General features: G+C 38.9%; 1 protein-coding gene and 1 long non-coding RNA gene across 3 annotated transcripts in view; both read left to right on the forward strand.

Annotated features, from left to right (window-relative positions):
• LOC141439353 (major royal jelly protein 7-like) overlaps positions 1-25,997 on the forward strand; it is a 223,797-nt gene that overhangs the window by 120,386 nt on the left and 77,414 nt on the right. The window lies entirely within an intron of this gene.
• LOC141439010 (uncharacterized) lies at positions 3,170-9,430 on the forward strand. 2 transcript variants are annotated; one of them, XR_012452545.1, is made up of 4 exons: positions 3,170-8,580; positions 8,666-8,725; positions 8,799-8,884; positions 9,005-9,430. It is a non-coding gene; the product is annotated as an uncharacterized lncRNA (long non-coding RNA). The 2 variants fall into 2 exon arrangements; XR_012452544.1 differs by lacking the exon at positions 3,170-8,580 and having other exon boundaries at positions 8,593-8,725; positions 9,005-9,428.

A 25,997-nucleotide genomic window follows, 5' to 3' on the forward strand; every position in this document is an offset into this window, starting at 1 on the left:
GCAAGATAAGTAAAAGGTATTCAAATTCTTAAGACATAAAAAACACTGAACGGCTTGTTTACCACAAATTAAAACAAGGAGCTCGTGGTAAAAACAATACGAGTACAGGTATAAGCGCCTTGGAAGGATAATATGGATTATCGACTCTATTTTCTTATACAATAGACTACAAAATACATTAACAGATTTGGCTGGCGGTTATGAGGTCAAAAGCAAATGGAGTCGCCACGCTCGCCGCTGATCGCATTTTCATACATAAGTAGTTTTGTTCTACAAAATGCATATTTGCGATCTAATTTGGCAACTAAAGCAATTGCATGTGTTCATCAAAAGAAAACGCATTTGCGACTTAACTTGGGAGCAGTTATTTTGTGCTAATTTCACAACACATGAATTGAGGTTTTCATTCTATAGCCTATGTAACAATAAAATCACATTAATATTAAGTTTTGTACGAGAAATGGAAATTCGTTATTGTTTTTTTTCCGTTACATTTTATTTGAACCAAAACTAGTTATAATCGTAATGGCTGCGCCCATTAGGTATAGTTGCAAAGTTGCGTTTTTGATCCGTAGTGCTGCTTGTAAATTAGAACGAAACTACGTTTGTATGGGGACGCAAATTTACAGGGGCCCTTATTCTGCCCCGTCAGCGAGGGGACAAAAGTAGTATAGTTTAATAGAAGAAATGTTGTGTCACATTATACTAACATGCTTATTAGATGACCAATTATAAAAGGGACTTAAAACTACCACAAAAATGCATGTTTGGCAAATTTTTATCCTATAAACCCACTGTATAAAGAATGACTCAGGAGACGGTAACTATAGCAACGAGTGACAAGAAAAAGTTCATTGACCCAAATTCTATTTATTGTGAATGCAGGAGTGGTTGAAGTCAGTTAAAAAAAAATATCAAAATATTCTCTACAAACACAAGTAAACAGCGCTCTCTATATGTAAAAAGATAAACGTGTATTAAAAATCTCAATTCTTATTTTATCCTAACGGCCTTACTATAAAAACTAAAACACTTGTTGAACACATGTTCAACGTTGATCTAAAATTTTGTGGGAACTCAGTTATTCAATTGTGAATTTTCTCCGCAGAAAAGTTAGAGAAGTTTCCACGATCGCCGATAGATGGCGTTAAGTGTGACATACAACAGAGTAACGGTGTGCTCCCCCAAATCCTAGGCGTCATTTCAATTAGCTAACAAAATTGCTTACCATCAGGTGAATCCCTTGCTATATAAGGGAATTTTTAGGCGAAGTTCCTTTTCTAGTCGACTTGGAGCTTTAAATAATATAAAAATATGTATGAAATAATCAAATGATTAATAGTGATACTACACTATTGAGTGTCATACTATGAAAAAAAAAAATTGCAATGTAATGTAACTGTATTGTTTATCATTAGCATGCTTAAATGACGAGATGAGCCATGAAGGAATTACCTTAAAACTATCACAACTCCTGAGATGTTACCATGGCAACAAGGTACACTATATAAACAGTTGATTGACCCAAATCTAATACATTTAAACAAGCAATTATTCAATCAGAATCTCGGAAACGGCTCCAACGTTTTCGATGAAATTTGGTATGTAGGGGTTTTCGGGGATGACAAATCGATCTAGCTTGGTCTTATCTCTGGGAAAACGCTTGGTACCGAGTTTTAGCCCGAACGGAGCTCGGTCGCCCTAGTACTAAGAAATTTAATTACGAACTACAGTCTATTTGAATACCACCTACCTATGCCACCATTGCCATCCGTGTGACGTGACGTAGGTACATGTTTTACATCACATTTGTGAGTAAATATAGGTATAGAGTTATTATAATTAGACAAAAAATATTACATTTACAAAAATTGACAATACCGTTTGTTTGATAGCGGGCTATTGTTCTATATATATTCGTTTAAATAAGTACATTAAGGGGCTGTTTCACCATCCATTGATTAGTGTTAACTGGCGGTTAGGTGTGATACCGTCTTTATTTGTTTTGTTCGAATAGACGGAGACGGCATCACATTTAACCGTCGGTTAACGCTAATCAATGGATGGTGAAACAGCCCCTAAGTACAATACCAAGGCCTCATTGTCATTACTTATAGGGCCTATAGCTATTAAAGTTTTTATTACGTCAGTAGACACAGGAATACATTACATAAAGCAACACACACAAAAACCACACACACACAACTAAAAAACACACAACACACAAACACAACCTTCACAAACACAATGGAAATATAAAAACTTAAGCCCGACTACGTAAAAACTGAATTGGTAGGTTTCTGTACTTAAAATCAAATAGCCCTTTTCATGGACACTTGCTCTTCAATATGATGTCATGCCTATCCCAGGGTATAACGTCCCCTGCTGGCAGCAGGCCTCCTGCTTCGGAACCGAGGTATTCCATGCCTGTATTAATTTAAATTTATTTCTATTGTTCGTTTGATTGATTGTCCCTATTGTATAATTTGATTAGATAGCTTTGATTTTAATTATTATAATTGAAGTGAACCTAATTTCATTGGAAATCCTAGGTTTTACTCTTTGGCGACAAGTTATTGTGTATAATTTATTATTTCACGATCATTTTTTGAATTTCTTTTAATTAACTACATGCGTTTATACACGATTTTTTAAAAGTAATAAATAAATCTAATTTAATTTAATACAAAGTACATTGGCCTTTAATTGTTCCCGTGGGATTTGGATTTACTATAGTTTTTCAGTTCTAAGGTAGTTATGAATTTAGTTTTAAAAAGTAAGTAATGTCAATTCAGATTAAATAGGTTTCAAGTCTGCCAATATTTAGTTACATCTTTAAAATTAACTTTAACATAAATTTACACCATTAACAATTTCCAACAATCATCAAACTTCGTGTATTTAAATTTCAATTTTAAAATTTCATATAATTTTACAATAATTAATTAGTGATTATCCATGGTAGATTGAGTCGAAAAAATTGACAATTAAGTGAATATACGCAAATTGAAAATTTTGAAGTTTGTATCCATTGTGCTGAAGCAAATATTATTTAATTAAAAAGTGAGAGGTACGGTACTATAAAATTTTTCATTTAATTTTGTTGTAATACAAAGTGTATTGTTGTTACCATTTTTAGTACTAAATAAACAGTACAATGTTAGTCTTTAGTAGTTATAACTAAAATAAGATAATTATTTTGTAATCGTGTTTGCACGTGGCCCGTTGACTTATTTTATAAAATGGAAGAAAAACCAATTGTTTTTCACCTGCTGCATAAAGATGAGTTAATTTATGAAGTGAAGATACGTGGTGAACAGCCAGTTGATTCTTACCCTGGCTTAAAGACACAAATTCGAGAGTTAGCAAACAAAATACCTACTGATGAGATAGACTCCTTCTTAGGTGACTTATCAGTTGAGTTCCAGTGTATAGCTGATAAATTGGTCGAATTGTCGAAATTGACTGCTGACGCGCGACTTTCCTTGAAGAACCTGAACAGAATCCAGGCCCTGAGTAACCACTTATTTCATAGATTGGGGCGTTTGCAACCAACAACCCCAGATGACTGTGAGTTGTATACCGAATTAAATAAAAAACATACAGTGATTACTCAGAGGGTGGACAATTTGTTCAGATTGTACAAGAGTAGCCAGGACTTACAGGACGAAGATGAGCCCTCTTCTAAACATGAGTCAACGCACACTCAGGTTGGTCAGGTTGTTAATGTGTCTTGTAATAGGAATAAGGGTGTTCACACATTGAATTTGAAGTTTAATGGGAAGACAAGTGTTGTTGCGTTCATAGAACGCTTAGAGGAGTTATGTCAAAGTAGGCATATTTCAAACGATGAACTATTTGCTTCGGCTATTGAATTGTTTATTGAGGAAGCCTCTTTTTGGTACCGCGGCGTGTGCAATGAGGTTCGTGGGTGGAGTGACTTAAAAAAGCTCCTTCTAGAAGAATATTTGCCATTCGATTTTGACTATAGATTAATGCAGGAAATCCGTACACGTACACAGGGTCCCGAAGAAAATATCACTATTTATTTAAGTATAATGAAAATTTACTTTAATAGACTGAGGAAACCAATTAGTGACGAAGAACAGTTAACAATTGTTAAATACGGAATAAGGCCATTCTATTCGTCACAATTAGCGCTAACTCGAATTAATTCGTGGTCGGAATTGAAGGAACACTGTAGGTTATTGGAACATGCTAAATATCGAGTGGGGGCGTTCAAAGAGCCGCCTCCAGTGTCGAATGGGTTGTTGTGCCCCGACTTAGCTTGTCAGTCACACAATAGGCAGACCTATATGACAGTGGATGCGGTTATCAATAACCCCAACGAGCTCTTCTGTGTTCAGTGTCGGATGAATGGTCACGTATTGAAGGATTGTAGGGCACCAAAGTCCATATTATGTTATCGATGTGGAGAAAAGGGAGTTACAATGCGTGATTGCCCCAGATGTACCGCCGGTCCGTCACGTGGTCCAAAAAACGAGTAGGGGTGGGCCGGGACTTTGTCCCGCCTGCAATGCATAAAAAATTTGTGCACGGCAGGAGGGATAAACCCCTGGTTCACGTCATAGCTGGTAATGACCATCGACCATTTAAAAACGTCTCCATTTACGGATCTGTGCATGGTGGCTTGCTTGACTCGGGTTCAGAAATATCTATAATAAACAATAACATTTTACACAGTTTACCCAATCACGTCACTAGGTACAGGTCACACGATCTCGACGTAATAAAAACAGCAAACGGCTCGTCGTCTCCCGTCACTGGTTATGTATACCTACCGGTTACGGTTGACGTTAAGACTGTTGTTGTCAAGTTTTATATCATACCCGGCGTGACGACGGACTTGTTATTAGGTATTAATTTTTGGAGGGCCTTTGGTATAGCTCCGGAGGTCCTCGCGTTATGTGGCACGGTTCCCGAGAGGAACGTTAGTGATTGTGAGGTTTCTGAGGTTCATTTGAGTGACTTTGATTCTCTTAATGAGATTCAAAAGTGTCAGGCGTTAGAGGTTATACAGAAATTTGAAAACATTTCTGCGGAGCGTAAAGGTTTAGGACGCACCAATCTCATTGCACATACAATTGATACGGGTGATGCCGTACCCATTAAACAACGTTTTTATAGGATGTCACCCGAAAGGTTAAGGGAACTTAACCGACAGTTAGACGAGATGTTGCGCGACGACCTAGTAGAGCCTAGCACTAGCCCATGGAATAGTCCCGTCACTTTAGCACCTAAAGCTGACGGTTCTCTTCGATTTTGCTTGGACAGTCGCAAACTTAATGATGTTTCCAAACACGACTCTTACCCCTTACCGTACATTTCACAAATATTAGATAGCTTGAAAGAGGCCAAATATTTAACATCAATAGACTTAAAGTCGGCTTTTCATCAAATTCCGTTACATCCGTCTTCGAAAGAAAAGACTGCATTTACAATTCCTGGCCGCGGTCTATTTCAGTACAAAGTAATGGCTTTCGGTTTGACTTCAGCACCAGCTACGCAGCAGCGTCTGATGGATCGATTGTTTGGACCCGAGTTTGAAGGCAAGGTCTGGTCATACTTGGACGATCTAATCTGTGTGTCGGCCACCTTTGAGGAACATTTGGCTCTGCTGCGTGCCGTGGCTGCTCGTTTTGAAAAGGCGAATCTTACAATAAATCTGGCCAAATCAAGTTTTTTCCGTAGTCAATTGAAGTACTTGGGCTATGTAGTTGACCGGCATGGGTTAAGAACGGATCCCGATAAAATTAGTGCTATCAAAAATTTCCCCACCCCCGCCTCTAGAAAGGATGTGAAGCGTTTTCTAGGAACCGCCTCCTATTACAGACGCTTCATTAAAAATTTTAGTTCAATTGCGGGACCACTAAACGCTCTCACGTCTACGCGCAAAGGCGCCCCGCCTTTTGATTGGTCCGCTCAGGCTAATAAGGCTTTTGAAGATTTAAAAACCGCTTTAACAAGTGCCCCGGTTCTGGCTTGCCCAGATTTTGACAAACCTTTTGCCGTTCACTGCGACGCTTCCGATTTCGGGATAGGCGGTACCTTAACGCAGACTTGCGATGGTGAAGAACATCCGATTGCCTTTTGTAGTCGCGCACTAACACCCTGCGAGCGTAACTACTCTGCTACAGAAAGGGAAGCACTAGCGGTGGTGTTCGTGGTAGAACATTTCCGCCCATACCTAGAGGGAAGCAAGCCGTTTAAAATCTTCACGGACCATGCCAGTTTGAAGTGGTTTTTGAATTTGAAGAACCCTAGCGGTCGATTGGAGAGGTGGGGCTGTCGCTTGTCACCTTATAATTTCACAATAGAACATAGGCGCGGTATCGATAATGTGGTGCCTGACGCGCTCTCCAGAGCGGTGCCAGTATCCACCTTGGAACCCGCGACAAATGATCCGTGGTATTGTGACATTTATAAGCGTTGTCGTGATAAAGCTAGGAGTTGTCCAAATTTTCAAATTATTGACAATAAGCTATTTCGATATACCAAGTCAAAGAGTAAACTGCGATCAGACTATGACTGGAAGGAGGTTGTTCCAAGTGACTTAAGACATGCTATTCTAATGGGGAACCACTCAGAGCCAACGGCAGCTCACTTAGGAATAGCCAAAACCTACCAGAGGTTGAAGTTGCGTTATTTTTGGCCTGGTATGTACCAAGATACAATAAAGTTTATTTCCGAATGTGACGTTTGCAACGCTTATAAATGCCCCAATGTTAAGACACCGGGGTTAATGGGTAGTGCTAGGGTCTGCTCGCGTCCATTCCAGTGTCTCAGTATTGATATTGTTGGGCCTTTACCTATGTCTAGGATGCAAAATACTAACCTGCTTGTGGTGTCGTGTTATTTCACAAAGTATTGCTTACTGTTTCCTTTACGCCGTGCCACCGGTAAGGTGATAGCGCAGCGGCTCGAGGATCATGTGTTTCTTGTCCATGGAATTCCACAAACAATTATGTCTGACAATGCTTCTAACTTTTGCGGCCACGAGGTTCAGTCATTATACCGCAAATATCAAATACCTCAAGTACATTTTGGACCTGTTTATACGCCTCAGGTTAATCCCGTAGAGAGACAAAATCGGACGATTTTGACAGCTGTCTCTAGTTTTGTCGGTACCGACCATCGTACCTGGGACGTTAATATACACAAAATTCAATTTGCAATAAATACATCTGTGAGTTTAGCTACGGGTTATACCCCTTTCTTTTTAGTGCATGGACGTGAGGCTGTGGCTGATGGTAGTATTTACAAAGATTTCGAAGACCTTAATGAAATTATCTTTTCGTCACGTAGTGACCTTTACAATAATTTGGGCGAGCTTAAACAGGTGTTTGCTGAGGTTAAGGAGGAGTTGACGAAGGCTCACCAAATAAATGCTAAATACTACAATCAGCGGCGGCGAGATCTGGAGTTTGAGATTGGAGATATTGTGTGGAAACGATCCTTTAAACAAAGTGACGCATCTAAGTATTTTGCATCCAAGTTGGCCCCAAAATATGAAAAATGTCGTGTGGTTAGGAAACTCTCGAAATTAGTATATGAGTTGGAGGATGGGAATGGCAAACCTGTAGGAAAATGGCATATTAAAGATATGAAAGTGGTACCGGAAAGGGGCTGACTCTATGTAGAGCTGGTCGGTAGGATGACAATAGTCGTTACTCGCATCTTATCCCACAGAACAGAGAATGATCCTTTGGAACACCAACTCTTTTATTTTTATTTTTTTACAATTTTCTTTACAGGCATATTTATGCCCTTTTTTTTACAAACTTTACTACTTCAAGTTTTAATCGAGTAGGTGGGTGTCGGACGCACGGCCCGCGTCAGTCGCCTTCGCTCGCCGTGCCGCCGACGCCGACTAATCTCGACCCTGGTGGGTCAGTCCCAGCATTGCGTAACAGCATGTGTTACGTTTTTATTGCTATTTCGTTTATTATTTTTGTTTGTTTTAAGGGTGTGTGAACGTCGGACGCGCGGCCCGTGCTGGTCGCTCTCGCTCGCCGCGCCGCCGACGTTGACCACTCGGTAGCTTAGGCGGGTCTAGCTGACTTTTTTTTAAAAGGAGGGTTTTAAAAAAAAATATTTTTGGTGCAACTGATTTCGTTTCTTGGCGGGGTTTTCAGGGTTACGTGGAGGTAGCTGGGGGCCAGCTGGAATTTCTCTCCTTTTTGTCGGGAAATTCGTCTGGGAGGAGGGGTGTTGTAAGGTTGTCATTTTGACAGGTGACAGCAAGAGTTTTCGAGTCAATGTTTTTTCTGTTCATCTCATAATTCGGCGTTTTTTCATTTGACTTAAGGACATTTAAATTAATCTCCGTTTGTGTAGATCGTTTACAGGAATATGGATTAAATAATTATTTTCTCTTAATGGTTGGTTTTGGAAAGTAAAAATTTGGATTTTGACTCTAGTGATGTCCTTCAAAAAAAAATCGTACATGGCAACAGTGACAGCTCTACGAGCATGAGGCCGCGTTTTGGGTGAGCAGCCATTTTGATTGATGGTTGAAGAGTGGTTGTGTTCCTAAGTGGGAATTATTTTCTGTTTTTGGTGAGTTCCTCTTGATGGACCTGGTAAAGGCGTCTGAATACGCTGTCAGCGTTTCTCTTTACTTATTTTACATTTTTGTTTTCAGTGAGGTATTGTGGTGTGTGTGACGTGGAGCGACTCACGTAGTGTCTTCCGGAATTCAGTGGTATGTGGACAAACCATTGGAGCCCTGCCTTCCCTTTGGGTCGACAACTCTAATCCTCGATCTTTGCTTGTAGATCGCTGTGGTGTCCAAAGTCTTGCGCCTTCGTGGAGTAGACAGCGTGACCCAGGCGGCGCTAAGCAAGTCTGCATTTCCTCCACGGTGCGTGCTTAACTAATTTCCAAATTTCATGGTGGTCTGTCAACCAGGCTAAGCGAGCTGGTCCCTTCTGTCCTTGAGGGACCCCACTGGAGTTATTTCTAATCCATGATCCGTCCACAGGAGGTGCTAAGACACGGGCTGAAGTGTGGTTGTTGTGGCTTCGTGTAGAAGTGTTTCAAGGAGCCCTGGCGGCTGTGGAGCTGGTTGGCCTGCCCAGCGTGGTTTACTGTCGGTGGCGCTGGGACGTCGAGCACGAGGCGGCGTCCTAGAGTGGCCCACAGTGGCCTGCAGCCAGGTTTGGCAACTTCGGAGCCGAGGTATAGGAGTTACCTTTATTTAGATTATACAGATAGTTAAGTTATCTCAAATCACTGGCCAATTGCATTCACGACCCTTAGTTTTCATAAGGAAGTAGGATTTAAATTATACACAGTGTTTGTATGGTTGATGGGAGCGGGATAATTGTGAGTATCCTTAGAAATAAACATCTTGTTGCACCAAAACCTTGGTTTAATTCCTCACCTGCAGCGACCCGCTACCCTGTGTAGAAATTTCATTACAGCTTGGCTATATACAGCTAATACCAGAAAGAGATCTTTTTAGTCGTAACAATAAGTAAAAAAAGTTGAAAAAAATATATTTCAGAATATCTTTTCTACGCCTGAATTTATTATAATTTATTATTCAGACAACTTATCCAAAAATGTTAGTATTTCCTTAAGACTATTGTTAGTAATATAGCTAGCCAGTGAAAGGGTTATTTTTAATTTAGGTGTTGCATAATTGAGCATCATTTTTACAGCTAATGTCTTCAGGAGACTGTTGGGCTGCCCGTTCCTAATTAAAGTGATGCATCTTTTTGCGCAAGACGGCAGTAAAGTTGTCCACTCGAGCTCCGCGAACATGGCGGAATGAATGAATGAATGGATGAATGAATGAATGCTGAATGGGGGGTTTGAAAACTATTTTTCGATTAATTGATCTTGCCACGTTGTTAAACTTTAAATAGGTACTCGTAGTTTTGTTAGTCAAGCGATTCGGTTACCAGCTAAACTGTTGGCTTGAAAAATAATATATTGATAAGAATCATAAAGGCTGGGTGTCATACAGGGCTGATTCGGGAGACGAGACACTGGGCTTTCCCATCCATTCCAGCCTATAACGTCCCACTGTGGAACAGCCTCCTTTCAGAACAAGAGGGCTTGCATAGTTTCCACGCGGGCCAGTGCGGATTGGGAACTTCACACGCACCATTGTTGCTTCGCAGGTTAGTGCAGGTTTCCGCACGATGTTTTCCTTCACCGCAAAGCTTTCGTGGTAAATTTCAAATGTAATTCCGCACATGAAGTTCGAAAAACTCAAAGGTGCGAGCCGGGGTTTGAACCCACGACCTCTGCTTGAGAGGCGATAGGTCAAACCACTAGGCCACCACGGTTTTTATTTAGTTGTTACGGATTTAGTTGGTTAAAGGTTGCCACATAGTACCAGTATAAGTGAGATTAACGTTATATGTATGTATTTATGACCATTTTTTTGGTCCTCGCTGCAGCCTCAACAGCTGATTGGATTTACAATGAGGTATCATTGGATTCGTTATTACAGTCAGAGTAACATAGGCTATACAATATTTTAATATGGCGTCTGTGAAAAAAAATATGGCGGAGCAACGAAAAAATTTTTTTTGTATTTTTACTATATGGGTATCAAATGAAAGCTAATAAAAAGACCATTCTAAATAGACCCGGGTCCCGACTGTTGAACTTTAAATTAGCTACTCAATAGAGTCCTCGACCACTAGACTTATTTTCTTCCTTTTTGTTTTAAAGGCAGTTGAGTTTTTTCTTAAATGGTGCATGGTTATTTGGCAAAAATTCAAATTCAAATTCAAATGATTTATTCAGTAAATAGGCCGCAATCGGCACTTTTACACGTCATTTTTTAAACTACCCTCATTGCCAAGAATAATGCGCCGCAAGGAACTTTTACAATTAAAAGTAAAAGTATGGGGGTTTTACTTAAATATCATTGTGAACGATCCAATATTAACACTCAGGGTCTTGCTCACGTCCCCCAAATGACCCTGTTTACAATGAACAGAAAAAAAACTCGCCACCCGGCTGCTCACTAGCGTATGTACAGCGGCCTAAGGAATATAAAAAATAAACTATCCCAACTTTTTGGCTATAGGTCAATACAAGTTAACGAGTAAATGAAATGAAATGAAATGAATTGATTTGTTATGAATACAGTATACACACACACACACACACACACGCACCCACACTCAGTATTCACAAATACACACACACACACACACACACACACACACACACACACACACATACATACAAACTTTCGCATTTCGTACAATTGTTTGATTGTTAAAAATAAAATTAATCTTAAGTTTTAGCATATACTACTTGTTTACTTCTAATCGAACGGCATAGAAGTCTTGGCGTTAAGTTTACGCTACCCACTTATTACAAGATTTCACGATTACTGATAGATATCTGATATCGCGATCTCTTTAGCAATATTATATTTCTTTAATCGTAAGATTATGTTTCTTACCTTGCATGTGGAGTAATGCAGTTTAAAAATGTGTTAAGACTAACGGTAGGACGGTGAATCCTGACCCACCGTGATACAGTTTACACTAGTACGGGGGTCAGTTGACGCTTAATTGCCTTTGGATTTTACCATGTTTATAATCAAAAAGAATGTAAGTAGAATAAGCACTTTTATTGGATAAATAAAATATTGTATATTTGTATATTTGTAGTATTCAAATGGATGTTATTATTGTTTGTCCAGCCAGCCTACATACATATTTATATGTTGCAGGTGGTAGGACCTGGTGCAAGGTCCACCCGGATTGTTACCACCATCTTGCTCGCTAAACCTGCCGTGAAGCAGCAGTACTTCGGCGAGGAGAGTAAGACAGCCGGTGAAATTACTGGCACTTGAGGTATCCCATCTTAGGCCTCTAGGTTGGCAACGCGTCTGCAATACCCCTGGGCGGTGGTGATCTCTTACCATCAGGTGACCCACTTTCTCGTGTGCCATCCAGTTGAATAAAAAAAAAATACAGGCGTACAAATATTTAGATTAAAATTGAGAATTACATAAAATATAAATTAACCGGTCAAAAATAATTAAAATAAAACAAAATTATACAAATTATCTAATTTTACATGTCTCGAGAAAATATACACATTAGATAATATAACCAACAAAAAGTTGGAACACCCCCGACTTGTCACTTCAAAGTACAATATCTCAAAAACGGCTGAACGGATGAAACATGTCTAAGGACCATCGCTAAAAAACCTGCCTTCAATTAAAAAAACCGCATTTAAATCGGTCCACCCGTTTAAGAGCTACGGTGCCACAAACAGACACATACACAAACACAGACACACAGACACACATAGCGGTCAAACTTATAACACCCCTTTTTTACGTCGGGGGTTAAAAATTGATAAAGAATACCAATTTGCCGCATACAGGTATGAAACTGTATTTACACTCGGGTTTTCTAAAAGCTAGACTACGTATTGAGATAAAAACTTGTTTCTCCAAATAAGCTCGGGTCGGACCCGTGGTTCCTTTTCATAATTGGCTCTTTGATAACACCATGTAAAGATACGGAGTATTCACCTCGCCGACCGGCCTGGAACTCGACACCGACCCCTTTTCAGGTAAAACCTCGGTCACAGTGAGTTTGAATCGTACACGATTTACTGAATGGTTAATGGTTAACACGAAGAAATGAAAATAAGTGAAAATAAATCGCCTACTACTATCGCCAACTCGCATCTGAAATAAATGGTTTTAATATTTTTTATTTCTATTTATTGAGCTCAAAAGACGTATAAAATGCTTTAGGATAAAAAAATAAAAAACCAGGTTGCCTTTAAAAAACTTTGTGAAAACTATAAAGAAAAAGTAAAAGCAAAAATAATCTTTAAAAATACTTAAACTTTTATTCATATTTTGAAAAAGCTTATGTATTTTTCTATTTTTAAAACATAAAATCATTAGATTGTTTTTAAAAAGCTTTTTTTTATTTGTATAGTCTTCATTATAAATTTAGTAACCCGAAGAATTGCGAAACTAAAGTGGCAGTGGGAGGGGCACATTGCTCGCAGGACTGATGGCCGATGGGGTCAGAAGGTTCTCGAATGGCGTCCGCGGACCGGGAGACGAGCTGTCGGTAGGCCTCCAACAAGATGGAGCGACGACCTGGTTAAGATCGCGGGATCGCGGTGGATGCGGAAAGCATAAGACCGGTCTGAGTGGAGAGCCTTGGGGAGGCCTATGTCCAGCAGTGGACGTCTTTCGGCTGACATGATGATAAATTTAGTGGATGCATCGTATCGTTTTAACACCATAACGATACATATGCTGTTATGGGGAATAGAGTAAGTACAGAATAGAGTAATGATATTTGACGACCAGATGGCCTAGTGGTTAGAGAACCTGACTACGAAGCTTGAGGTCCCGGGTTCGATTCTCGTGTCGGGGCAGATATTTGTATGAAAAATACGTAAGTTTGTGCTCGGGTTTTGGGTGTTTAATATGTATTTAAGTATGTTTCTATCTATAATTATATTTATCCGTTGCTTAGTACCCATAACACAAGCTTTGCTAAGCTTACTTTGGGACTAGGTCAATTGGTGTGAATTGTCCCGTGATATTTATTATTAGTACAGACTTTTCCAGAGTCACAGATAGGAGTAGAAATAATACTTTTATTTTGCTTTTAAATAAACTAGTCGCACTTCTTTTAATGCCAGTAGGGACTGTACCTTAGCCCGTGTGATCTCCAGCCTGTTAGAATAATGGACAGGCCCGAGTGTCCAACGTGCCGGCGTGAGGCGCTCCCATTATGTGTCCCTGTACTAGTATTTTATGCAACTGTATCGTAATAGGGGTCCTTAAAACACGAGTGTGGGTCACATGAGTGTTTTAAGGCCTAATTAAGTACAGTTGCATACAATACTTTATCTATATCCATATATTAAATCCTCTATCATGTGTTCCGCGAACCATTGAGAATGACCTACATTAATGAGAACTAGGTAGGTATGTCTGCCCCATGAGCTGCGCCCCCCCGTGCTGTAATGATGTATGAAATCTCATTACAATACAGCCGTGTTCATAATAGAATCCAATGTCGTAATGCTGGTCATTACCTATGGTTTTTGAACGCATAATTGAGGATTTACTAAGTATATGGGTGTAGATAAAAACTTTGACTTAATACAAATTTCTTCCTTTTTCCTTGCTTAAAATTGTGATAAAACTTGAACTTTTCCACGTAGATAATAAACATATAAAGAAAAAAAAAAGAGAGAGACTTATTTTGACCCCTACTCAGCATGTGTTGCCCATTATGTGCAGTACGCTGGTTTTTAACCCCCAACGCAAAAAAGGGGTGTTATAAATTTGACCGCTATGTGTGTGTGTCTGTCTGTGGCACCGTAGCTATTAAACGAGTGACCCGATTTGAATGCGGTTTTGTTTATTTGAACCTGTTTTCTAGCGATGGTTCTTAGATATGTTTAATTAAAATCGGTGTAGCCGCTTTTGAGATATTGAGCTTTGAAGTGACAAAGTCGGGGGTTTTCAAACTTTTTGTTGGTTAGGTTAGGTTATTTTTTTATGCCGAGGCGTTTGGTATGAGGCTTTGTATATAGGTTACAAATATACCCTAATCAACATGTTCTATTCATCTTCGCCCAGAGGGAAGAGACAGGCTTTGCAGGTGGTAGGATCTTGTGCAAGATCCGCCCGGATTGCTACCACCATCTTCCTCGCTAATCCTGCCGTGAAGTAGCAGTGCTTGGACGGTTGTGTTTCGGCGTGGAGAGTAAGACAGCCCGTGAAATTACTGGCACTTGCGGTATCCTTCTAGGCCTCTAGGTTGGCAACGCATCTGCAATACCCCTGGTGTTGCAGATGTTTATGGGCGGTGGTGATCTCTTACCATCTGGAGACCGACATGCTCATGCTCGTTTTAAAAAAAATAAAAAATTGAGAATGGTGATAAATATATCAAATTTACAAGGAAAATTCTAAGCGGCTAAGATTGCTTGAGAATTATAAGTAGTTTAAGAGTAAAAGTTAACGGCAGGTGTAATATATATCTAAACTTGGAAGATTCATTATACAATTATACGAAATCCTTAGAAAAATATTATTTGATTTTTTCGTAATGGCTACGGAACCCTATCCTGGGCGTGTACGACACGCTCTTGACCGTTTTTTTTTTTAATTTAGTTAAAAAATAATGGACTTGTTTTGCAACAAAAAGTTGTTTGCGGTCACTAAATTTAAAATGTATTTAACGAAAAGCAATTAATTTCCAAGATTTTATTAGTTTACTTAGGTTAGCGAATTTGCTTAGGCGCCACTTGGGTAATTGGACACGTTATACGTACTTTTCCCACATTGACGCTTAAAATAAGTGTGGGTTTTCATTAATTAAGGAGCTAATTTTAGACGTGTATTAAATCATTAAATAAAAATTAATTTTAATAATTTAACAGACTTTAATGTTTGATTTAGCATTGTGAATATTTTTGGAATATGTAGAGTTTTTAGTGCATATTTCGACTTTTTATTTTACATTATACTTTGAAACTATTAATGCACATAATCCGTTAATAAATAAATAAACCTGAAGTCATATTAACTGAAAGAAAACTGAAGAAGGGCTTCGTCATGTTATAGTTCTCTCCGATGAAAGCAGTTAAATACAAAACCCTCCATCGGTACAGTCGAGTAAAAAGAGCGTTTATTCCTACTGTCTAGTCTGTTGCAAGTTACGCCTGCTCTAACTTGTGGATCTAAGCCGGGATTGCTAAGTCGAGTTAACAACGATTAATCGTTCGCAACGGCAAGATGGCCGCCGATTGATTTGTCGCGACCTGACGACCTGAAGGATTGCGTCGTCAGACGATAGATGGCGCTGACGGATTAGGTTCAATTCGTTCAATTTGCTCGCTGTTTGGCTTGTGTAAACTATTAGGTACTAGTGATTACCCGCACATCAAACATTAAGTAAATAATTAAATAAATAAATATCATTGGGCACTTGGCACCAATTGCCCTAGTCCCAAACTGAGCAAAACTTGTACTATGGATACCAGGCAACGGATAAACATACTTATGGTTAAACACCCAAGACCCGAGAACAAACATTCGTATTATTCATACACATATCCACCCCAGCCATTCTCTAACCACTTGGCCATCCGGTCGTCATTAGATCTATAGTAATTCCTGGATTTGACCAAATTCCCGTGGAAATTTTCAAAAATAACCATAGTGGTCTTTATTGATGTTGCATTAAAAACCGTGCCATATAAACCCAACGGTTGAGATTTCAAGATTATATCCCGTTTTGATGATGAGGATGATGATGATTATGATGATGATGATGATGAAATTGAAGATTATATAAAGCTTGGTAAGTTATTTGTCGTTTGACAGTCTGTGTACGTAACAAATGAGGGTACTTAGTTCCATGTCAGATGGCCGACGATTATATCGAGCGCCGGAACCGGTGAAATATGCTGCGGTTGCCGCAAGCCGTTCAGGAATTTGAGGAGCTTTGGATGCGAGTTATAGTTTAGTTAAGTTATACTTCCTGTATATAGGTGTAGGTATCTGTCGCCGACGTTGCGCAGAGAATTAGTTCGCAGAAGTGGCGTTGGGCCACGTCTGTCGCAGGATCGAAGAACGGTGGAGCAGACGAGTCCTTGAATGGAGACCACGGACGGAAAAACGTAGTGTGGGGCGTCCTGAGACGGTGGACGGATGACTTTAAGAGGGTCGCTGGCTGCGGATGGATGCGAGGGGCTGAAGACGGTGTTGTGGCGTGCCATGGAAGAGGCCTATGGCCAGCAATGGACTGCTAAAGGCTAATGATGATGATGATCCTGTATGTATGTATACAGTTGTCCCAGGAACCAACGATACTCCAACCAAGGTTAATATTTGATAATAACTTGAAACCTTTTTACCCGTCTCTCCAAAGGAGCATTATTTTGAAAATTGTACCCGTGCGGAGCCGGGCCGGGGAGCTAGTGTTTTACGAGTATATAAGACGTGCTTACTTTTCTATTATGTTATGACATCTTAAATAAACTAACATAGAACAATTTAAAACCTCCGACATTCTCATTGCAAATTTAAATATCTCGAATTCGGCGTAACCGTTTTTAGGGTTCCGTATCCAAAGTGCAAAAACAGGACAGTATTACTAAGACTCCGCTGCCCGTCCGTCCGTCTGTCACTGTTAAATTTTCACAGATTATCTATTTCTGTTGCCGCTATAAAAACAAATACTAAAAACAGAACGAAATAAATATTTGAAGGATATGTACAACAAACGTGTCTTTTTTCGCTAATGTCTAATGTTGTATAAATAATGGTACAGAACCCTTCGTGCGCGGGTCTGACTCGCACTTGGCCGGTATTATCAAACTTAGCTGAAAACCATCACAAGTAAACTCGCTACCGCATATAGAAATCGGTCTCTCCGGTTGAGAACTACGATGGCACACAGACAGAGAGACATTAGCATCAAACTTGGAACACCTCCCTTTTTTGCGTCGGGGGTTAAAAACGACTCTTGACATACAAACAGACGGTCTACAAACTGATTCTATACACATAATAATAGATATCTAGCTTATATAAAGCTTGCTTATTTTCCTTTTTATACAAGTTTTTATTTAGTTTCACCTGTCCCGTTGTCTGTCTGTCTGTAATCAAATCTTGCAAGTTAAATTCGACCAACTTCCAGTAGTTGGATCGACTTGAAATTTGGTATACTTTTGTAAATTGCGTGACAATACAATAATCTGGTAGTGACATAATATTCTGGTAGTCCGGCCAGGATCGTCTCCACAGGACGGAACTCTTCAACGGTTAATGGCATCGACTTGGAATTTGGTATGCAAATGTAGTTTGGGTGACGATACAAGTACAGTCAACAAAAAGTACAGTCAGCAAAAAAAGGTTGTATAATTTTTTTATTTTTTTTACCAAAAACTTATTCCTTTTATTATTTTTATTCACCTTAAAAATACAGTGCCGCAGGAAAAGGTTAGTAGAACTTTAATTTTACCTATAGCTACATTGGCGAGTTATATCATTGAAAGTATCTCTGAAACTCGGACCTATGTTAATGGCCGGTCGTTGTTGGCCGCCTGTTTTAAATTTATATTTAGGTGTTGACTCCATATTCATATTTAGAATGCCTTTAAGTTAATGCTCGGGTTTGATGTAAATGTATTCGGGCAAGTTTCAAAGCTGCAAGTTTAGGAGATAAGTGAGCTAAGGCAGACAGACAGGCGAGCCTGTTCACGAGTTAGGAAATCGGTCGATTTATAAATATTATTATCAAACTAGCCGTTACCCGCGACTCCGTCTGCGTAGAATTCGGTTATCGCTATCCCGCAGGAACTATGCAATTTTCCGGGATAAAAACTATCCTATGTCCTTCCCCCAGACTCAAACTATCTGAATACTGAAATTCATCTAAATCAGATTAGCGGTTTAAACGCGATGAAGTAAAAGTCACTCAGAGGGCTCTGGATAGGGCTAAGCTCGGGGTTTCTCTGCGGGATATAATCAGAAATGTTGATGTCCGCAGTAGAACTAAGGTTACCGACATAGCCCGAAGAATTGCGAAACTGAAGAGGCAGTGGGCGGGGCACATTGCTTGCAGGACTGATGGTTCTACCAGACCTAAGTGACTTGCAAGAAAAATCGTGCAAGTTGCATTACATTGCGAGGCCGTAAAGACACCGAGTTTGTAGTCGTCAATCGAGCGACGCAATGTAATGCAACTAATTGTATGAATAATACGAATGTTTGTTCTCGGTTCTTGGATGTTCAATATGTATTTATCTATATAAGTATGTTTATCCGTTGCCTAGTATCCATAGTAAAAGCTTTGCTTAGTTTGGGGCTAGGTCAAACTCCAAATTCGTTACGGGGGTACGAATTTGGAGTTGAAATAAAAAATATAAAAAGACTCCAAAAAACCAATCATAATTTGATTGCTTAGTAGCGACATCTCTTGTCTGGGTGAGTGGTTAGTTACAAAAAAAAAGAATGTGACGACTCGCGATGAGAGCTAGTGCTGCTGCTTAAGTAGCGTAGTGGAAAAAAAAGTAGCCTAAGATATGTGTGCACAGGAGAAATTCGTGTCTAGACTCCTGTCTAGCGGTGGTGCAGGGGTTATAGCACGCAACACGGATTGCTGAGGACCTGGGTTCGATTCACAGCGCTGGTCTCTTTTTCTGGTTTTTCTGTGCATCCATGTCTCAGTTTGTATTTTCAACTACATTTAGCTGCAAGGGCTGTTCTCCCGTCTCGCGCGGTTCGTTCTAGAGTGCTCGTTTTGCATACTGTCGATGTCGCCCACTAAACATACCTCGGCGTCACGGTACCAGCGCTCCAGGAAGGCGGGCCGTTAATTGTGTCGGACGATGCGGCTACAAGCTATGACAGGGTGCCTCCCCACTGGAGCATTTTGTAAGATAAACTAACGAGTTTTTAGGGTTCCGTAGCCAAATGGCAAAAAACGGAATCCTTATAGATTCGTCATGTCTATCTGCCTGTCTGTCCGTCCGTATGTGACAGCCACTTTTTTCCGAAACTATAAGAACTATACTGTTGGAACTTGGTAAGTAGATGTATTCTGTGAACTGCATTAAGATTTTCGCACAAAAATAGAAAAAAACAAAAAATTTTGGGGTTCCCCATACTTAAAACTGAAACTTAATTTTTTTTAAACTTAACGTAACTTCTAAAATAAGAGAATGATAAAACAAAAAAAATATATGTATGATGTACATTACCATGCAAAATTCCACCGAAACTTGGTTTGAACGAGATCTAAGTAGTTTTTTTTATCATCATCATCATCAGTCGGAAGACGTCCACTGCTGGACAAAGGCCTCCCCCTTAGAACGCCACAATGAACGACAACTCGCCACTTGCATCCACCGGTTTCCCGCCACTCTCACGATGTCGTCAGTCCACCTGGTGGGAGGCCTGCCAACGCTTCGTCTTCCGGTTCGTGGTCGCCACTCGAGGACTTTTCTCCCCCAACGGTTTTTTTTACCAGATAGCGAATTTTCTTGTGGTGGTTCTTTTATAATGTTTCATTGAAATTGCTTCAGCAATTTTTGACATGTTGAACTTTAAAATGGCAATGTCGGGAGTTTTTCAAATTTTCTACTTTGGTTAGATTATATCTATGAACTATTATTATACAGTTCCTCGAGTGGCGACCACGAACCGGAAGACGGAGCGTTGGCAGGGCTCCCACCAGGTGGACTGACGATATCGTGAGAGTTACGGGTAACCGGATACAAGTGGCGAGTCGTCGGCTGATGATGATGATATTGTACAGAAATTTGCTTCTATCTTGTTTTATCCTATTACAACAAACTACCTCTAAAGACAGTTAAGCAAGCAGCCTATGATAATTGAAAGTAGCGCTTCTTCCAACATTCCCGCAAGGACGTGGGGTCCGGCCTGTGAATATTCATCGAGTAAATAATGCCCCCCCCCCCACCCTTTGGACCCCCTGGACCCTTCACTTACACATTAGGGATAGAATTAACATGCCTTTTAAATTTGCACCAGGAGCTAGGGCCTTCCGTTATTATCGATATTTTTGAAGATTGATTCGCTGCTTTGTTTTTGTGTTTCAATCTGTGCTATAGTAGCATACTGTGTAACTTTTTTAAATATGTTTTTTTAATACAAATCGTTTTAAAGTAAACTCTCTAATGTGCTTTGTTATGTAGGTAAGTTGACGGCCCAAAGTACTTTCATGACTGTTTCACCACCCATCGATTGATTTTATTTGACGGATAAATGTGATGCCGTCTCCATCTATTCGGACAAAACAAACAGAGACGGCATCACATTTATACGTCAATTAAATTTAATCCATAGATGGTGAAACAGGAAGTAAAACCTTTTTTATCGTTTGAATAAATTAACACGCAATGTGCCCATCACTAAATAATTAATCACTTTTTTTTTATTCAAAAAGTCGCAATAAACGCAATACATTGCTAGACGAAAAATATAAAAAAAATCAAAATCAACTTATGGAACTTATTTATTTTTATTTATTTATTGAGAAACAAACAGTCATATATAAAAATGAAACTGAAGATAAAGAAATACAAACATACCTATAGTTCCCTTATTGAGCCATTTAAGAAAACGTGACAAACACGCAAAATTGGTTTATATACATATCCTTATCACTATTGTGAGTGTTAACCTAAGATGTACTCTCTACAGTCTATTTAAACGCTTTTTTTTCAGAAATGCACACGTACAATTGCAATACCTCTTCATAGGTTCTGTGTAAAACATCGCATCTGTGTAAAATGAATCTTCAATTCACCACGTCATTCTCACATTTGTACCCCCACCTTTGTACTACATTTGAGGACGCGCATAAAACAGTTGGCCCCTAAAATGCTATAACTCCGTGACAAGCATGTTTCACTTTTTATTGACACTGGAAAACATGCCGGAAAATTGCAACACATGTTGTTTCACTTAAAACAGCTACAACAAATGGGCGTTTATTTTTTGAGCGATCATTTTACATTAAATACGGGAGATTTTTGAATAATGTCAGTTTTCTTTAATAAAGAATAGCATGAGATTAAAATGATGATTCAGCATTTTAAATATATATCGTATCAATTTTTACGACTAGATGGCCTAGTGGTTAGAGAACCTGACTACGAAGCTTGAGGTCCCGGGTTCGATTCCCGTGTCGGGGCAGATATTTGTATGAAAAATACGAATGTTTGTTCTCGGGTCTTGGGTGTTTAATATGTAGGTATTTTAAGTATGTATCTATATCTATATAATTCTATTTATCCGTTGCTTAGTACCCATAACACAAGCTTTGCTACTAGGTCAATTGGTGTGAATTGTCCCGTGATATTTATTTATTTATTTATTATTATGTTCTTTTTTTTTTTCATTCTTAGGATTAGGTTTTTAAAATAGTTATAAAAAGTGAAATACAGAAAAGTACATACAAAATAAAAATATTATTAAAACCGAACCTAGTTAGGGCCGCAGAGTGAGGAACCTCCGGACGATGCGTGCCGTGTCCAGAAGTACCGCCTTCTGTATCTGGCCCTTGATCCAGCCATCTAGCGAGAGTCTCTTGAGATGTTGGTCGAGACTCTTCGCTATTAGACCGTTTGCCGAAACGACTATCGGGACAATGATCGTCGAGTCAACATCCCACATAGCAGTCACCTCGTGAGCCAAGTCAAGGTACTTGCTGAGTTTGTCCTTCTCGGCCTTCACGAGGTTCACGTCATGTGGGATGGTGATGTCGACGAGCACTACCTGGCGGTTTGATCGATTTGTCAGCACGATATCAGGCTTATTGGCTACAATAGTCCTGTCCGCGATGACAGATCGATCCCAATAGAGCGTGGCACGAGGGCACGACCATTTTCGAGAAATGGCGCAGGGACATACCTATTATTATTATTATAATTGTCGTATGCATTTCGAAGATAGTGAAAATTTGCTTCTTTTTTTTTTATACGTAAATATAAATACCGCATATAGATCTAATATATTTTGGAACTTAATTACGACTACTATATTTATTGTTAAAAGTGCCCCGACGTTTTGATTTGACCACATTGCAACGGCCGTGGTCACGCTTAAAATAAAAAAAAAATATAGCGAGGTTGTTTGACATTTAGTTATTAATACTTGCCGTTATTTCGTCAGTTTTGATTGTTTTCTGAATTGTAGTTAGTTTTAGTAAGTCGTGGGAGTGTGAGGCTTTCAGTCATTTAATTAACACCTATTACCATGTCTGTATTTAAATCAATCTTAATCATGCTAATGAAAAAACTTTATACAGTCTTCTGCGTTTTTATTGTCAAGTGTGTCATATTTAAACTACTAATAAATTTGTGTCAATTTTATTTAAAGGTTTGTATTATAAGAGTTCTGCAACAATGTCGCCAACTTTTACTAGAAACAAGAGACTTTTGTGTCCCCTAGCTCTTAGCGCAGGGCCTTATTTTCAATGTTAGGATATGAATAACACGTTCGGGCAGTATTAACGTTGTGCGCATAATGAGAAGATGTAATGAATTTAGCGTCGGCAAGTAGGGACGAATAAAACACTCCAAACGGGGTTTAATACAAATTATTAATAGCTTATTTTTAAAGGTTATGCAGCCTTTGAGGCTGAGAATAATGAGGTAAATTAACGTGTTTGTGTAAGTGGACAGGTTATTTTGTTTACAGATGTCGTATGATTTCAATTTGGTACAGAAATATGTTTTTTATGTTGTTACGAGGCGAGCGTTGTAAAACTTGTTTTGTTTGTTTTTACAAGCGTTTACTTTATTTGCATTGATTGTTCGTATAGCGGGTGTGGCCTGTAATAAGAGCAAATAATTAAAACATAGATGATAGGGTTCTAGGATGGCGTATATTGATAGCAGTATCATTCGATTTGTAGCATTCGAACATGGCGGATTTAGACAATATCTGATTTTGCTATTTATGTTTCTTCGGCTAGTTGAAGTATAATTTTGATAGTGTTTTATGCGGCAATTAACCTAAACAGTGAACAGTGATCACAAAATTCTATATTGCTCTCGTGTCTGACATTTTTTAATGCGCAAGTTCTCTCCACGTGGTTTTTGGATATTTACTATCAAGTTCCAAAAACTACAATCACCGTACAACGCCCCTCTCAAAGAGAGTTTACCTAGACACTGGCGAAATTGTCCTATTAATTAGGACAGAAAAGCCATATTTTAGAAGATAAGACGAAGAAGATAGCAGTATTTAACTTGTATGAAAAAAGGAAAATTCAAAGACTCCATTATTTTTAAAAGTCGCTGAACTAATGTTGGTCAGTTGGACGATCTATGTTTTAATTTTTTGCTCATATTACAGGCCACACCCGGTATAGACCAACTCCTAAAGTCGTGAATAGGAATATTTCAGCGCATGAATTGTATTTATTTAATCTCTTGCTATATAATTAGATTACTGGTAAAGATTTCGTTTTGAAATTCGTATATAAGAAGTTTTTTTTTGAGAATTTACTTTATAAATCGTAAACTGTAGAAACACTATTATTTGTAGTTCGTTTGATAGAAAAAAATACCAAAGTAGTCTCTTAAAACATAAGCCTCATTCGGCCAGTCGGGTAAAAACAAAATAAATTGTGAGTAATATTAAATACATTAGGTTAGCCATATAAGTTATATATCCCTCTTCCCCCATATCCACATTGATTAGCGCTAAAAGCTCCGTGCCTCCATAATTTGTACCATTAGTTTTCACTCTTGTAGGTACATAATATTATAGCGTCTGTTTTTATTATAACAACAACAACAACAGGGATATTTGGAAACTGAAACTGTGTTAAAAACAAAGTTGTGTTAAATGGGCCAATCAACTTTTTTACTCACACTAATCTGTCCGCGATATTTTTCAAACAATTGCAGGTTTTTGTAAGTAAACATGTTTTTTTCTGTATTTTAATAGATGGTGTACATGAATACATGCCATCCTACGTAAGGTCAACCTATTAAACCGTGAAATATCTTGTTGGAAGTACGATTTTTTGGTAACGGCAGAGACAATTTTGGTAACGCAGGAGACGCCCAAAGTGTCTTTAAAATAGTTGATTGGCCCAAATACTTGTGATGTGATATCATTTAATAATATTGTAAATCTGTTTAAAAAAATAAACCTCGTTTCCGGATCCTCGTCTAGCCGGATTCTTCTCAACAGAGGTTTTTCCGAACCGGTGGTAGATTTTTTTGACATTCATAAGTGCTTGTTATAGCCTAAACTAAATAAAGATATTCTGACTTTTGACTTTTTTTTAAATATATACGCCAATTTTTGTTACAACTGAACCCACGACTTGGTGCCTGAGATACAATAGATCAAACCATTAGCCCACCATGGCTGACTCTTGGCTAGTTTATATTATTCGAAGGTGAAATACTAAACTACTGTCGTACTGCGTCAATCCGGACAAATTTTATGGCTTATTTTGAGTCGTAACTAGACGTTTTATCAGCGATCGCCGTAAAGCAGAAACCTGGCGCGCTCGTAAACCGCTTTACTACTGCCTCACTTTGTCTCACTTTGCCTCACTGCGCCTCAGTGCGCCTCACGATGCCTCGCTGCCTGGACACGTGAGTGTGAGACTACTGCGGCTACAAGAGTATTGCAAGTGATAGGAACATTAACGAGAAGAAGCTGTATTTTTTACATGTATATATATTATGTTATGTATGTACGTAAACCCTTTTTAGGGTTCCGTAGTCAACTAGGAACCCTTATAGTTTCGCCATGTCTGTGCATCTGTCTGTTTGTCTGCAGCTAAGCTCAGAGTCAGAGGCCGTTAGTACTAGAAAGCTGTAATTTGGCATGAATATACATATCATAATGTCTTAAACTTTCGTGATTTTCATTCCTAGTCAAAATACCACGCACAGGACTCAATCAATCAAGATCAAGTGCAGGTAGTTCGAAAGACTCGCGCTGCTAGGCAGACTTGACACCCCACACTTCAGTCTACTCGTGACCACTGTAATGTTGCCGAAACGTCGAGGTAAATATGTGTGTTAGCATGATAAGTCCTGTGCGTGGTATTTTGAATATACACATAATTATCAGGCAAGCCGACATAGTGGTAAACTTAGAAAAAAAAAATTTTTTTTGGGTACCTACCTCCCTATATAGACGTAAAGTGGGGTGATTTTTTTTTCTCGACTATATAGTAAGTGCATGTTTTTGAAAAAAATATATGTTATAGAATACTAGTTTCTACATAATATAACGAAAATTGGTGGGTGTCCCAATCAATCCCCAACCAATCACGGAAATAAAAAAAAATATTGAAAACTTAAAAGTGAAAATTTCACTACTTATAAGGATATATGGAAATCCATTTTTTTAAATAATGCATTTTATAACTTACATAATGTGTGTAGGTTACAAAAAAAACGGTTCTGTAGTTTAGAAAAAATAAATGAAA

The sequence above is a fragment of the Choristoneura fumiferana genome, chromosome 20 (genome assembly GCF_025370935.1).
Source record: "Choristoneura fumiferana chromosome 20, NRCan_CFum_1, whole genome shotgun sequence".
NCBI lineage: Eukaryota > Metazoa > Arthropoda > Insecta > Lepidoptera > Tortricidae > Choristoneura > Choristoneura fumiferana.